General features: G+C 38.9%; 1 long non-coding RNA gene across 1 annotated transcript in view; it reads left to right on the top strand.

The window, feature by feature from the left end:
* The window catches only part of LOC110262302, a 100,490-nt gene continuing 88,773 nt past the window's right edge, over positions 1,436-13,152 (top strand). The window contains exon 1 of the long non-coding RNA XR_002347123.1: positions 1,436-1,573. This is a non-coding gene — a long non-coding RNA (uncharacterized LOC110262302). The remainder of the gene's footprint in view (positions 1,574-13,152) is intronic.

Here is a 13,152-nt window from a genome sequence, read left to right on the forward strand (position 1 = left end):
ACCTGACCCCTCCAATGGGCATCATCTTGTGACATCATGAGGGAAATGGAGAGATGATACCATGGTGACTTGTGTACACTGGGTAAGTAATAAACTGCCTGAATCCATTGGGGCTTGTTATCTCCTTACTGCCCAAATCGGTAGAGATATAGCAGGTCAACTCAACAGCTGCAGGCATGGCCTCAGCAGCACCTGATTGGCCACTTGATATCCAATAGTGTCCAATGGAGCATTTTTTTCTTATCCCGGACCTAATCCATGATCATGTATTGTATTGATTTTTCATATCTCCTTAGTCTCACTTAAGCTGAAATAATTCCTTCACTTTCCTTTTTCCCCCATAACATTTCCACCAATCCTGCTGCACCACAGCAGAAATTCTTCAGGTCTACACTTCTACAACCCTTCTCTGTAGTCAAAGCTATGCCTAATATTTGAACACTTAATGTTGGCCTTTTTCTGGGGTGATTTTGACTGTTCTTAGTCTGTGTCCTCAGCTTCTCAGTCTTCTTTTTTAGTCATTCATATCATCCTCTAGTGCTCTCCATACATGCAGGCTGACAGAGGCTTCAGTGGCTCCAGTGATACTTCTGTTCTTATTTATGCAGTAGATTTTTTCTTTTTTGGATGCACCTTCAAGTTATTGAGTGGTTTTTAGAAAAACATTCAAAAAATTGCATATAGATGGTCAATTAGGAACAATTCAAAATTTAAATAAGAACTTTCAGTGGAGGAAGTTCCCCATTCCTGCTCAGGAGGTTAAGAACCCAAAATAGTGTCCACAAGGATGCAAGTTTGATCCTTGGCCTCGCTCAATGGGTTAAATATCCCGCATTGTTGTAGCTGTGGCATAGGCCATCAACCTGCAGCTCCAATTCTACCTCTAGCTCAGTTGACATGATTCGATTTGCATTTTGAAAAGATCCCTAATTCTTTGACGGGAACAGATTATAAGAGTCAAGAACTGATTCAGGAGGTGGGTTCATAGATGCTTATATCAGTCCACATAAAATATTGCTGTATTTTCATCAGAGGTTCTGGAAGTGAAGATGGAGAGAAATATCTATAAATAAGAAATGTTTACATGTTTTCCTTGGCAAGATTCAATGATTGATTGGATGTAAGGCACCCAGGTTCCTAGCAAAAGCCCCAGGCATGCTCTTATCTCAAAGCTTTAACATATATCTTCCCACTGCCTAGAATGCATATTAGCATGTACAATAGATAGAATAATCACCCCTCACAGAAATATCCACATTCTCATCCTCCACACCTGTGAATACCTGACACGGCAAAAGCTAGTTTGCACATGTGATTAAATTAAGGATCTTTAGGTGGGGAGAGTACCATGGATTATTCAGGTGGATCCAGTATACTCATGAGTCCTTATAAGGGGAACGTAGGAGACGTTCCGATGGAGAGAAGAAAAGCCAAGCCAAGCAATGTAACTAAAGAGGAAAAGTGAAAAAGGCAAGGAACAATTTTTCCCTCAGCCTCCAGAAGGAATGCAGTTATACCTGCACCTTGACTTTAGCCCTGTAAGAGCCACCTTGGACTTCTGACCTCCAGAACTGTAAGATAATATATTTCTGTTTTTTGAAGCTACTAAGTTATGGTAGTTTGTTATGCAGCCATAGGAAAGCCACAGACAAACCCTTCCTTCACCTTTCTCCAGAGTTCTGCTTAAATTTTATCCCATCAGAGCAACTTTTCCTGATCATTACGTTTAAAATGCTCTCACTCTTTCTAAGTTGGCTTTATTTTTCTTAACAGCTGTTATCAATTAAATTATTCCTTTGTGAGGGGGTTTCTTTTGCAAATGAGAATAGACTTGCTTTCTTAAAAAATTTATTGTTAATTTTTTATTAAAGTAGGCTTGATTTACAATGTGCCAATTTCTGCTGTACAAAAAAGTAACCTAGTCAAATACATATACATACATGTATGTTTACATTCCCTTTCTTATATTACTGTCCACAATGTCCTATCCCAAGAAACTGGATGTAGTTCCCTGTGCTTTACAGTAGGACCTCATTTCTTATCCATTCTAAATGCAATAGTTTGCATTTACTAGAGAACAGACTTGCTTTTATTTATTTTTTATTTTGTCTTTTTAGGTCCACACCCACAGCATATGGAGGTTCCCAGGCTAGGGTTCCAATTGGAGCTGCAGCTGCCAGCCTACACCACAGCCACAGCAATGCAGGATCCAAGCCATGTCTGTGACCTACACCATAGCTCACGGCAACACCAGATCCTTAATCCACTGAACAAGGCCAGGGATCGAACCCACAACCTCATGGATGCCAGTCTGGTTCGCTGACCACTGAGCCATAATGGAAACTCCCCAGACTTGCTTTTTTTTTTTTCCCACTGTACAGCAAGGGGGTCAGGTTATCCTTACATGTATACATTACAATTACAGTTTTTCCCCCACTCTTTCTTCTGTTGCAACATGAGTATCTAGACAAAGTTCTCAATGCTATTCAGCAGGATCTCCTTGTAAATCTATTCTAAGTTGTGTCTGATAAGCTCAAGCTCCCGATCCCTCCCACTCCCTCCCCCTCCCATCAGGCAGCCACAAGTCTCTTCTCCAAGTCCATGATTTTCTTTTCTGAGGAGATGTTCATTTGTGCTGGATATTAGATTCCAGTTATAAGTGATATCATATGGTATTTGTCTTTGTCTTTCTGGCTCATTTCACTCAGGATGAGATTCTCTAGTTCCATCCATGTTGCTGCAAATGGCATTATGTCATTCTTTTTATGGCTGAGTAGTATTCCATTGTGTATATATACCACCTCTTCTGAATCCAATCATCTGTCGATGGACATTTGGATTGTTTCCATGTCCTGGCTATTGTGAATAGTGCTGCAATGAACATGCGGGTGCATGTCAGACTTGCTTTTAATCACTGCTTTTCAGCATGCTAAAACAGTGCCTGGCACACACTAGTGCATATTTCTTGAATAAACTTATAAAAATTAATAAACTTTTGAATGGCAATGCCATTTTCTAATATAAATAACACTAGATGAAGAGAGGATTTAGGGGAAAATAGGTTTAGTTTGGGATAGGAGGGGTCTGAGATGCTCGTAAGACACTATTTTGAATTCCAAAGGGAGTTTGTCCTAGACATATAAATACAGTGATCTTAATCATACAGTTGGTAACTGAAATAATGGAAGTAAATGAGCTTTTCTAGAAAAAAAAACATACAGCCCCTTATTGGGCATCATCTTATGGGTTGCCTTGTTGGTACCTCAACACTTGTCAAAAATGACTCATTTTTTTTCCTTCACAGCCACATACGAATTTCTCTCTAGTATCTTCAACTTAGTTAATGGTACTACCGAGCAGTCACCCAAACAGAAGTTTTGACTCTTCTTTCTTTCATACTTAAGTAGAGTTATTGAGATTGAGACACGTTAGGACAAGAGACCTTATAAATGGAGCCAGGAGAATCAGTCAATTAATGAAGAAAATTCTGTTGCTTCTCATTTATACATTGCTCAGGATTCCATCTATCATTTTGCCTTCCTGCTACCCCTGCCACAATTCATCTATCTTCTCTTACTTGGCATATTATTATAATTTTCTAACCAATCTCCTAGCTTCAATCCTCTTTTCCAATTTATCTTCCTCTCTATCACAAAGCTAAAATTAAATCTGTCACTTCCTGACAATAGAAGAACTGCCTAATACCCTATATAAGATCTGTCACGACACATTTCTAACCTTTCATACTGTATTTGTTGTTTTAAATTTCTTATTTCCACCCTCATAGACACCACTACCTTTCACCACTGCTTCTGTCCCCACGTGGTGAACACAACATACTTCTCTTTGCTTCTGTGCTTTGCAAATGTCCTTGTTACTTCTCCCTCTACCCAAGCTCAGCTCATGCTTTCAAAGCCACCTCAAAGTTTAACTCCTTCATGAAACCTTCTTTCTACCTTTTTAACCAATACTGATTTCTCCTTCCTCTCTAATCCCACAGCATTGTGCATATTTATCTACTAGAAATTCTCACACTCTTCTGAAATGATGTATTTGTATGCCTACATACATGCTTTACCCTGTATATTCAATACTTCGAACTTTTTTATTATATTTGTTCTCATGTGTCTGGCCTATATTAGGTTCAAAATTAAAATCTGATGAATAAAGTCAGTCTCACTAAAATTTAACTTTGGAAATAATAACATAAAGGATCTCTAAATGTATTTCCTTGAAAGCCCCTGATGCCAGCTTGTATTATCTTCATGTTTTATTACCTCTCTTTTTATTACCAAGAGGCATTATACTGTGAAATATTAGTTTAAAATACTTTGCAATAATCAGAGAGTAAAAAAATGAGAACTAAACATTTCAGAGTAAGGCAGTTAGAGGTGAAGGCAATGTATAGATCATGGCCACGGTCACAAGAGATGGAAATGGGGAAAAAAATGAAGATCATTAAAGCTGAGACCATGTATGGAACACCCATGATGCCCCATCTTCCATCCTCTCATTCCATGTGTGCTCCAGCCATCAATACTGCTACCTTTTTTAAGACAGGTAATTGGATGGCATTTTGTCTTCAACTGCCCTGTAGTCCTACTGTACCTCAGAATCTGGAACCTGCTACTTGAGGAGTCTGTATGAATGAGTCCAGGAGTGGAACAAGTTCACATCCTTGGGGGTGGTTGTGCATAACTGATTCTGGGTGCTAGTCCTCAAGTGAATAACCTTGAGGACCATCATACTCAGTTCTTGGAAGATCCCAGGAACGCAGGCCAAATGTACCCTGTATGGGCTTTCCCTGCATCTCTGGCTACTATTCCCAGTCTCCTGATCCAGTTCCCTGAAAACACTTCCCACAAAACAAGCTACCTGTCTTCAAGCCCTTGTCTTGTTTTAAGCTTTCTGACATCAACCCTAAGAAAATTCACATCAAAACTGGCTTTTGAAAGCAGGCTCTTGAGAAGAAATTCCTGACCTGGTCAGATGGTAGTAATTCGGGTGGTGAATTACAACCCCTGGAATGTAGTAGCCAGTACTAAGCATGAAGATTCTTCCAGGTGGTTATTTGGGATGAGGCATGGGTGAAAGGTGGATGCAGCAGCTGTAGCAATGCACAATATGAGGCAAAGGTCATTCTAAGGGTGTGATGTTGGCTGCCTTTGTTAACAGCTTCAGAAATCATAGGGGAAAAAAAAAGGACAGGCTCAGTGTACTTAAAACTGAAGGCATACTATGAAGGTCAGAAAATTTAATGGCAGTTTTAAAAAAAAAAACTCTGTTCTGTCAACTCATGAGGCAGACTATCCTGAAAATCATGTCCAGGACATAATAATAAAGATAATAATAAAAGTAACAGGGCTGAAAAAGATACTCCAGGTATAAGCTCAACAGCTGATAGAAAAGTTGTGGGTACCTGAGGTGAGGGCTTTGGGTAGATGAATTTAGGATTTGTGAATCCCCAGGATACTTTGGAACCATTCAGGCCAACAGAATTAACTGTCTCCCTGTTGCTAAAAGAGGATGTGTGCCTTGTCTGGACACCCTGAAACTACCTGAGGCAGATGTCTTGCTACATGATGCTTGTCCTTCTCAGGAACTATCCACATGGAACCCTCATTGCCTCCAGAGCAGTAATGGTGGTTGGGTCATGGTACAGTCTGCATAGGGAAATACGGTGCTTTCTCTAAGAGAAAATAGCAGACATAGCTTTAATTATAAGATATGGCTTGAGTTCCTGCTGTGGCGCAGTGGGTTAAGAATCTTACTGCAGCACTGAGGTCACTGTGGAGGCATGGGTTCAATCCCCAGTCTGGTACAGCAGGTCAAAATATCTAGCTTTGCCACAACGGCAGTGTAGGTCACAGCTGCAGCTTAGATTTGATTCCTGGCCTGGGAACTTTTATATGTCACAGGTACAGACACAATATTAAAAAAAAAAAGATATGCCTAAATATGCATGGTAGCACATATGAGGAACAAGGCGGCAGTGGCTCTGGAGGATATCAGACTAGGAGGGACCAAAAGCTGGATAGATAATAACATACTGATATAGGAAGATTCCCTTTTGATTCAGAGTTTGATGTCTTGACAAGGACACAGTGCCAGCCTGAATATATTTCTGAGGTGGCTGCTTGAAGTTAGGATACAACATTGGCCTACAACAAAGGTAGAAAGGCCAGAACTGCCATAGAGTTAACAATGAAAAACTCAAGAGTATAAGAATGTTAGAATGGATTTATCACACAAGACTGGAGAAACTGCCCATCTGACCACACTTGCCAGGAGGCCCAGAGAACAAACCTTCACTAACACAATGAAGGATGCACAGATACAGATGGCTTGTCTGTTTTGATGGTTTGATGATGGCTGCCCTACCTCGAACAAGATCTCTTGTATCAGCAGGAATAAGAGGATTCTGGCATGGCAGACACCAGACAAAGGAAAAGATATGTGTAGTTACTGTAAGAGACAATAAGACTTGCTTGGCAGCCAGGACTCCGTGATCCACAAAGATCTATGACCAAAGATAATAGACCATGGTGTTTGAGGAATTGAAGATAACCAGAGTTCCCATTGTGGCTCAGCAGGTTAAGGACATGATGTTGTCTCCGTGAGGATGCAGGTTTAATCCCTGGCCTTGCTCAGTGTAGGTGGCAGATGTGGCTTGGATCTGGGCTTGCTGCAGCTGTGGCATAGGCCATCAGTGCTGTAAGCTACAGTGTAGGTGGAAGGTGTGGCTTGGATCTGGGTTTGCTGTGGCTGTGGCATAGGCCAGCAGCTGCAGCCTGGGAACTTCCATATGCCACAAGTGTGGCCCTGAAAAAAAAATACATATATATATACACACACACATACACACACACATATATAAACAATTATTTGTCTCATTTAGGAAAAAAATGAGAGTTATTTAGCAGAACGTTAATGCAAGCTACTACCCTGGACAGTTGTGATATTTCATCCTGTTACCAAATCAGAGCAAGTTCACAGACCTAGAACCCATTAATTAATGAAATAATGTTCCTTTGAGGAAGGAACCTATAATGTGCCTACAAGTATAAAAAGCATATAATGTCAATATTGCCCCAATCTTTCCCCCAAAGTGGTCTTCAGTTGTCTCCAGAGTAACTGAGAAAGAGAATACTTGAACATTTTGAGGGTTATTGGCTGCAATGTCTGATCTGACAGTGATACCTGGGAGTTGCAAAGGCCATCACGTTGCCCATTAGGGTAAGCCTTATGGAGGCCAGAAGATAAATGAAACCCTGGCCCATAAAGGTATCACAGTGGGTCAGTTGATCCATAGATCCGTGCTGCAGTTTTTCCCCCAGTCTCCCAGTGTATAACTGGAATGTATATACCTAGAATCTGGCCAAACCCAGACCTATATGTTACGGCCATTAAGGGAGAAAGGACCAACAAGAAGACCCTGATATATACCATATATTCTGTATTCAATTGGTTGCAATGGGTTATTTTAGTGGAACTGGTTAAAGAAAATCCTGCTTCACAGAGATATTTGGGAAAGGCAGAAATATTTTATGTCCCTTTTCAGATAACTGTGGTGTCTGTCCTTTGATAGTACACCAAAATTCCACCAGTAGTGACTTTTTATTTATTTTTTTAAATAATTCAATAGATAAGTGATAGTTTAAGAGTTTAAAATGTTAGTTGCAATTTGAAATCTGAAACCATATCAATGCACTCTTCTTACTTAAAAGTCCATTTGTCTCTGTTGTACTTCCAATGGATCTTTCTACCCATCGTTGCTTTTAGAATATTTTCCAAATATGGACACATTTCATCATACAGTATTACAAAAATCACATTCATTCCTCTCACCACTCATCTTCTCAGAAAAGTCTTTAACTATTGAGAACTGTCCCAGTGCAGTTAAAGGTTTTCCAGAACTCTAATGGTTGCATGAAGACTTGAATTTTGTCTTTGGCAGCAAATTCTGTCAACAAATTTGTCATTGTCATTGGCAACAAATTTGTTTTCCTTAAAGTGACAGGTTTGCCTCATTCTTTTTCGAGAAAATGCCTGCACAGTCCCCACGTCTGATTCACCATAGTATGTCTATCATTTGTTCTTTCAAGCAAAAGTGATATTCTATGAACAAGTGACTAGAGTAACTCAACGTCACAGCACTTTTTGAAGAGACCATCTTCATACTTTGATATAGGGCAGAAGTACTTCATGCATACTTACTTCCATTTAACCATACAGAATATGGAAAGTACTCATTAAATATTAACACAAATAACATCTTATGGAAAATAACTATTTTCAAAACCTAGTAGAAAGAGTGACACTGTTTTACAACATCAAAGCTGAACACTCTTGCTATTTCATCAGGACATTCTTAAACTTTTTTTTTTTTCTACTCTAAGTGCATAGTGGGGAAGAAGATAAGGCAGACAAGGGAAGAACAAGGTGGGTCCACTGCTTTGATCTATGCCAAGGCACCAGCAGCACTGCCAACCATTGATTTCTGCATCACTGGTGCAAATATCAACAGAGTAAAAGGGAAAATGTCATTTTATATTATTATAAAAATAGTTTGGACCTTGGGAGCACTTAAAAGAGGGCCAGAGACCTCCAGGAATCTACAAACTACAGTTCGAAGACCTCTGCTTACAGCCAGTGAAGGCTGAAGCACCAGGTAGAAATACAGAATTGATGAAAACTAAAATGTGGCCTTTATGAAGGATCCACGTAGAATAATGATCAGAAATTGCAACAACACTTGTCAAGAATCCCAAGCATGCAAATAAGAGGAGGTTTCGTCCCCAGCATTTCTTTCCACCGTGATGGGGAAGAGACCCAGGTCCTAGTAGGCAAAGAGGGCAAAGTTACCTTTGAGAGGAAACCAGTCACAGCTCTTCCTTTAATCTTCACCTCAAATAATCACAGGCCCTGGAAAATTCATGTACACAGCTTCCTTCATATCTGCTGAGGATTGATTCCATATACATTCCCCACCCCCTCACCAAGGATACCAAAATTTGCAGACATTCAAGTTCCTTAAATACAATGACATGATATTTGCATATAACCTATGGCACATTTCCCATAAACTTTAAATACCTAATGTAAATACTCTGTCAATAGCCTCTGAATCACAAACAATTCAAATTTTACTTTTTGAAAATTTCTGGTATTTTTTTACAAATGTTTTTGATCTACATTTGGTTGAACCCAAAGACGTGGAACCTGCAGATACAGAGGACAACTAGATACCTCTTCCCAGTCTTTTCCTATCCCTCTTTGTGCGTGGTAAAGAGTACTTAAATAAGAGTCATGAGCAGCTCCGTTGTCAGAGTTGCCAGAGGCTGATAGGCAAAATAAGATCTTTAATGACTCTTTCTTCCCCCAACAGGCTTGTAATTTCCTTGCCAAGGAAACAGATCATTTCACTTTCTCAAACGCTTCCAGTCCCTACCATGGTACTGGCCCTACAATAAGCCTTAAATAAAAACCCAATTCACTAATTTATTGATGTAATAAGAAGCTGAGTTAATGTGTGCATGGGGTGATGGAGGGGAGCATAACTGAGCAAATATATCCCAGGAAGAGATAGTTCATGTAAACAACCATGTAGCAAAGATAGGCCCTTATGATAAAGTTCTCTTAATTCCATTTCCATAGTTTTTTTACCTGCAGATTGAATATTTTTAACATATTTTCACAGGCACTCCACACTGTTTGTCCTGTTCTATAAACAGTGTTGTAGCTGCTCTTTTTATGTCCCCAAAGCAGTGCAGACAGGGGGCTGGTGGCATCTATCAGCCACCAGGGGGAGGACAGGGAGTCTGGAAGCCATTGGAAAGGCCATGGTGAAGAATTCGATAGAGCCTAGAGCTTCTTATGTTATACAGCAAGGACCAGAAATCTGTTTCCTCAGCGTTAAGTGCTTCAGGAGTGCTGCCCTCCAAGTACCACTTTGCTACTGTGACATTTAAGACAAATTTCAAACTTGAGAATGCATTCAGCAGTTTAATTCAGAGGAGTGTATGCTGGCATTGAACACACTGCTCAAAAACTGGCACCAAATGAAAGCTGGACAGTTCTTCAACAAAACCTCTTCTCTCTGCAGACCAGCATGATAGATTTCTATGACCCCAAGAAACCAAATAACTTGATAAACTTCACCCTCTGTAAAACCACCAAGAGGAAGACTGACTTGTTTGTCATCATATATACATACATGATGACAAATACATATGCATGCATCCACACACATGTACACACACACATATATATATAATATGTACATGGCATTATTCTTTATAGATATTTATATAATATCCTCTGATATTTTCTCATTTGTTTCATTCTTAATAAAATCCCATTGCCACCCATCATCATTGACAATACGAACTTTGAGGTGTGGTTTTAGGTGCTCTCAACTTTCTAAAGTTCTCTTTGCTTAACTGCTCATAGGTGAGTGAAAGCTCTTTAACAGGAACAAATGCTGGATTTACAAATCACGTCTTAAAATACAGAGCTGAGGCAGTCATTTTTTAACTCCCTCGGAGAAAAAGAAAAATAGCTACTGAAAATGAATCCCCTGGGGTGGGGGGGTGGTTGGGGAGCAGGAGTGCAAAGGACTGAGATCTGGAGGGTTCTGGGTGCCCTAACACAGGATGGAGGAGGATGGAATACACGCAAGGAGACAGAGGAGCTTACAGAAAGGAGAGATCAGAGCTGCCAGACAGCAGCTGCACAGATTTTCAGTTTTGTTTGGTTAATTGAGAAAATGTAAGTTCTCTGAAATAGACAGCACTATACAATAGAGCCATATTTAAATAATTTTCCTGGTTTGCCTGCTACTAATTTCCTGTTACATAGAACTCTCCTAATGACATAGTGACATAGTTTTTTTTCCCTATTCACTGTTTTCAGGAAAAAAAAAATTTGGTGATGCTTTTTTTTAAATTTCTCTAGGCACACTATTTAGATTTTTGTCAACTTCTCAACAACAAATTCTGCAAAGCAACTGAAAAATCCTGATTCCCATAAGAAAATGCATCTATTTGTTTGTTTGCATTGAGAAACCAGGACCACTTCTTTCCCTCCCTCTCCCCCCTCTTCCCCTCAAATCTCAGTCCCTAGCTTTACCAATAAATGCTGCTAAGAGCCAGGAGCCTTTAAGAACAAAACAAAGAATAAGAAAGCAAAGACATAAAATCGCTATAGGGCCTCTGTTCTTTCTGCTTTAACAAATATCTCAGCGTGTGGATGTCAGATGCTCCAAAGGAATTTGCTCATAAAATCTTGGCCCAACACTGTTTCCAGGGATGTTACTGTTCTCCCTTTCCTTCCTGGTTCATCTCCTCGATTTTTGCTCTTTGCACATCTCAGAGGCCTCTGTCTCTGTCTCTCTCTCACTGTGGCTCTCTTAATCTGTCTCTCATCTTCAAACCCTTCAAACTCCATTGAAAACCTTTAACCCATGATATCTGGAATTGACTTCTGTATTAATGATACCTCTGGAGTTTAGAGATCAACTCCAAAAGGACAATAACTTAAAAAAAAAAGAGCTATAAGTGAGAACAAAATCATTTTAGGCATGTTCATTATGTTATTTTTTTCTATCCATTGTAAGAACTAAAAAATAGGGTGCATATATAGAACATAAAACATAAAATAATATCAGTGGTAAATGAGTATTTAATGGCCCACAAAATAGAAAATCAATCAATAGTTATGACAAATTCAGCCTTTCTGGAAAGACTCCAGAATGTCCCTGCTCTTCTCTCTGGGATGCAGATCCCACCTCCCTGTCTGCACAGACTGAGGTGAGGGCCGTGACATCAGTGACCTGATATTCACAGCCTAATGGCGCACAGCATCTATGAGCAAACTGTCCTTCTGTTACTACACTCTGAAATTTTGTAAAGGTTGATCATTTTACAAATCCTTAAAGAACTACTCCAATTTGAATTCTGGTGGTGATGTGTTCAAATGATTTATTTTCTACTTCACTTTAAATATTCTTGCAGTCATTTTCCTCTTTTAACTTTTTGTTTTTTCACTTTCATAGTTTTAGCTCTTAATTCTTCCTTATCCCCAGTTCCATCTCAAATAACAGTTTAAGATTTCCATCTCATTGCTTTTTATCATTTTGCTTAAATTTTTTACTGCTTCTCTACTAATGTTTTTAAGATTTGGTTTTAGCGTTTATTTTAAATGGACTCCATTTTATCTGAAATTTAAAAGTTTATCTTTAATGTTGAACTTTCTTATTATCAATTCTGCTGTGTCTCTGAGAATATGAGTTAATATCATACTTTCATTTGTTTAACTTCTCTTAACATTTTATGTTCTTAAAAAATTTTAGAATTTATTTTCCCGATTGCTTCTTTTACTTATTCATATATTTTTCATAACATTTGGTAAGAACCTTGGTCTACTTGTGTGTCAATTACTAAAAACATTAGTAGAGAAGCAGCAATGAGTTTAAATCATCAAAAAAGACTTTACATTGAGAGTTGTCTTTATACTTTAGATTTTCCAAACAGATCTCCTAGATACTACACCTCATAATAATAATTGTTTCAAAAAAAAAAAAAAAAAGAAACCCTTTATATTTAGACTTAAAATTTTTAGTTCTTTCCAGATAGGCTTTCCTTCATACAAATCTTTGACCACCCAAGCCTTATGCAATAGAGGCATGTTTTGAGATTCATATCTCTGCATGTATTATTCACATGTACTCTGAACTTAGGGTTCTGCAAATTCAAAGCTCAGGCAAGGCCCTCGATTCATTCCCCTTGTCCTGACACCCAAAGAAACCAGGTGATAATAAACCTTCTGGTGGTTACTTATAATTAGTAATGTAGTAGAGAAATCATAAACAAATTCTATTTACACTTGTAAGCTCAATACATTTTATGCATAGTGTCACTTCCCTTCTCAGAGAAGTCACCCAAGAGTCCTCCTTATCTTGGAATCCATTGACTATTTTCTCTCATTAGGAGAGTTAAGGCCAAACTTCCAGTGATAACTTTAACCAAATTCTGGGAGAAAATGTCTTATTTGTCTTGGAAACTATATTGGACAGTCCAAGGATGGAAAAGATGTCAGGACCTAAGAGAGGAGAGAAACATTTCACTTTAGGCCTTGTTTTTTGGCTCTCGC

The sequence above is a fragment of the Sus scrofa genome, chromosome 9 (genome assembly GCF_000003025.6).
Source record: "Sus scrofa isolate TJ Tabasco breed Duroc chromosome 9, Sscrofa11.1, whole genome shotgun sequence".
NCBI classification, from domain to species: Eukaryota; Metazoa; Chordata; class Mammalia; order Artiodactyla; family Suidae; genus Sus; species Sus scrofa.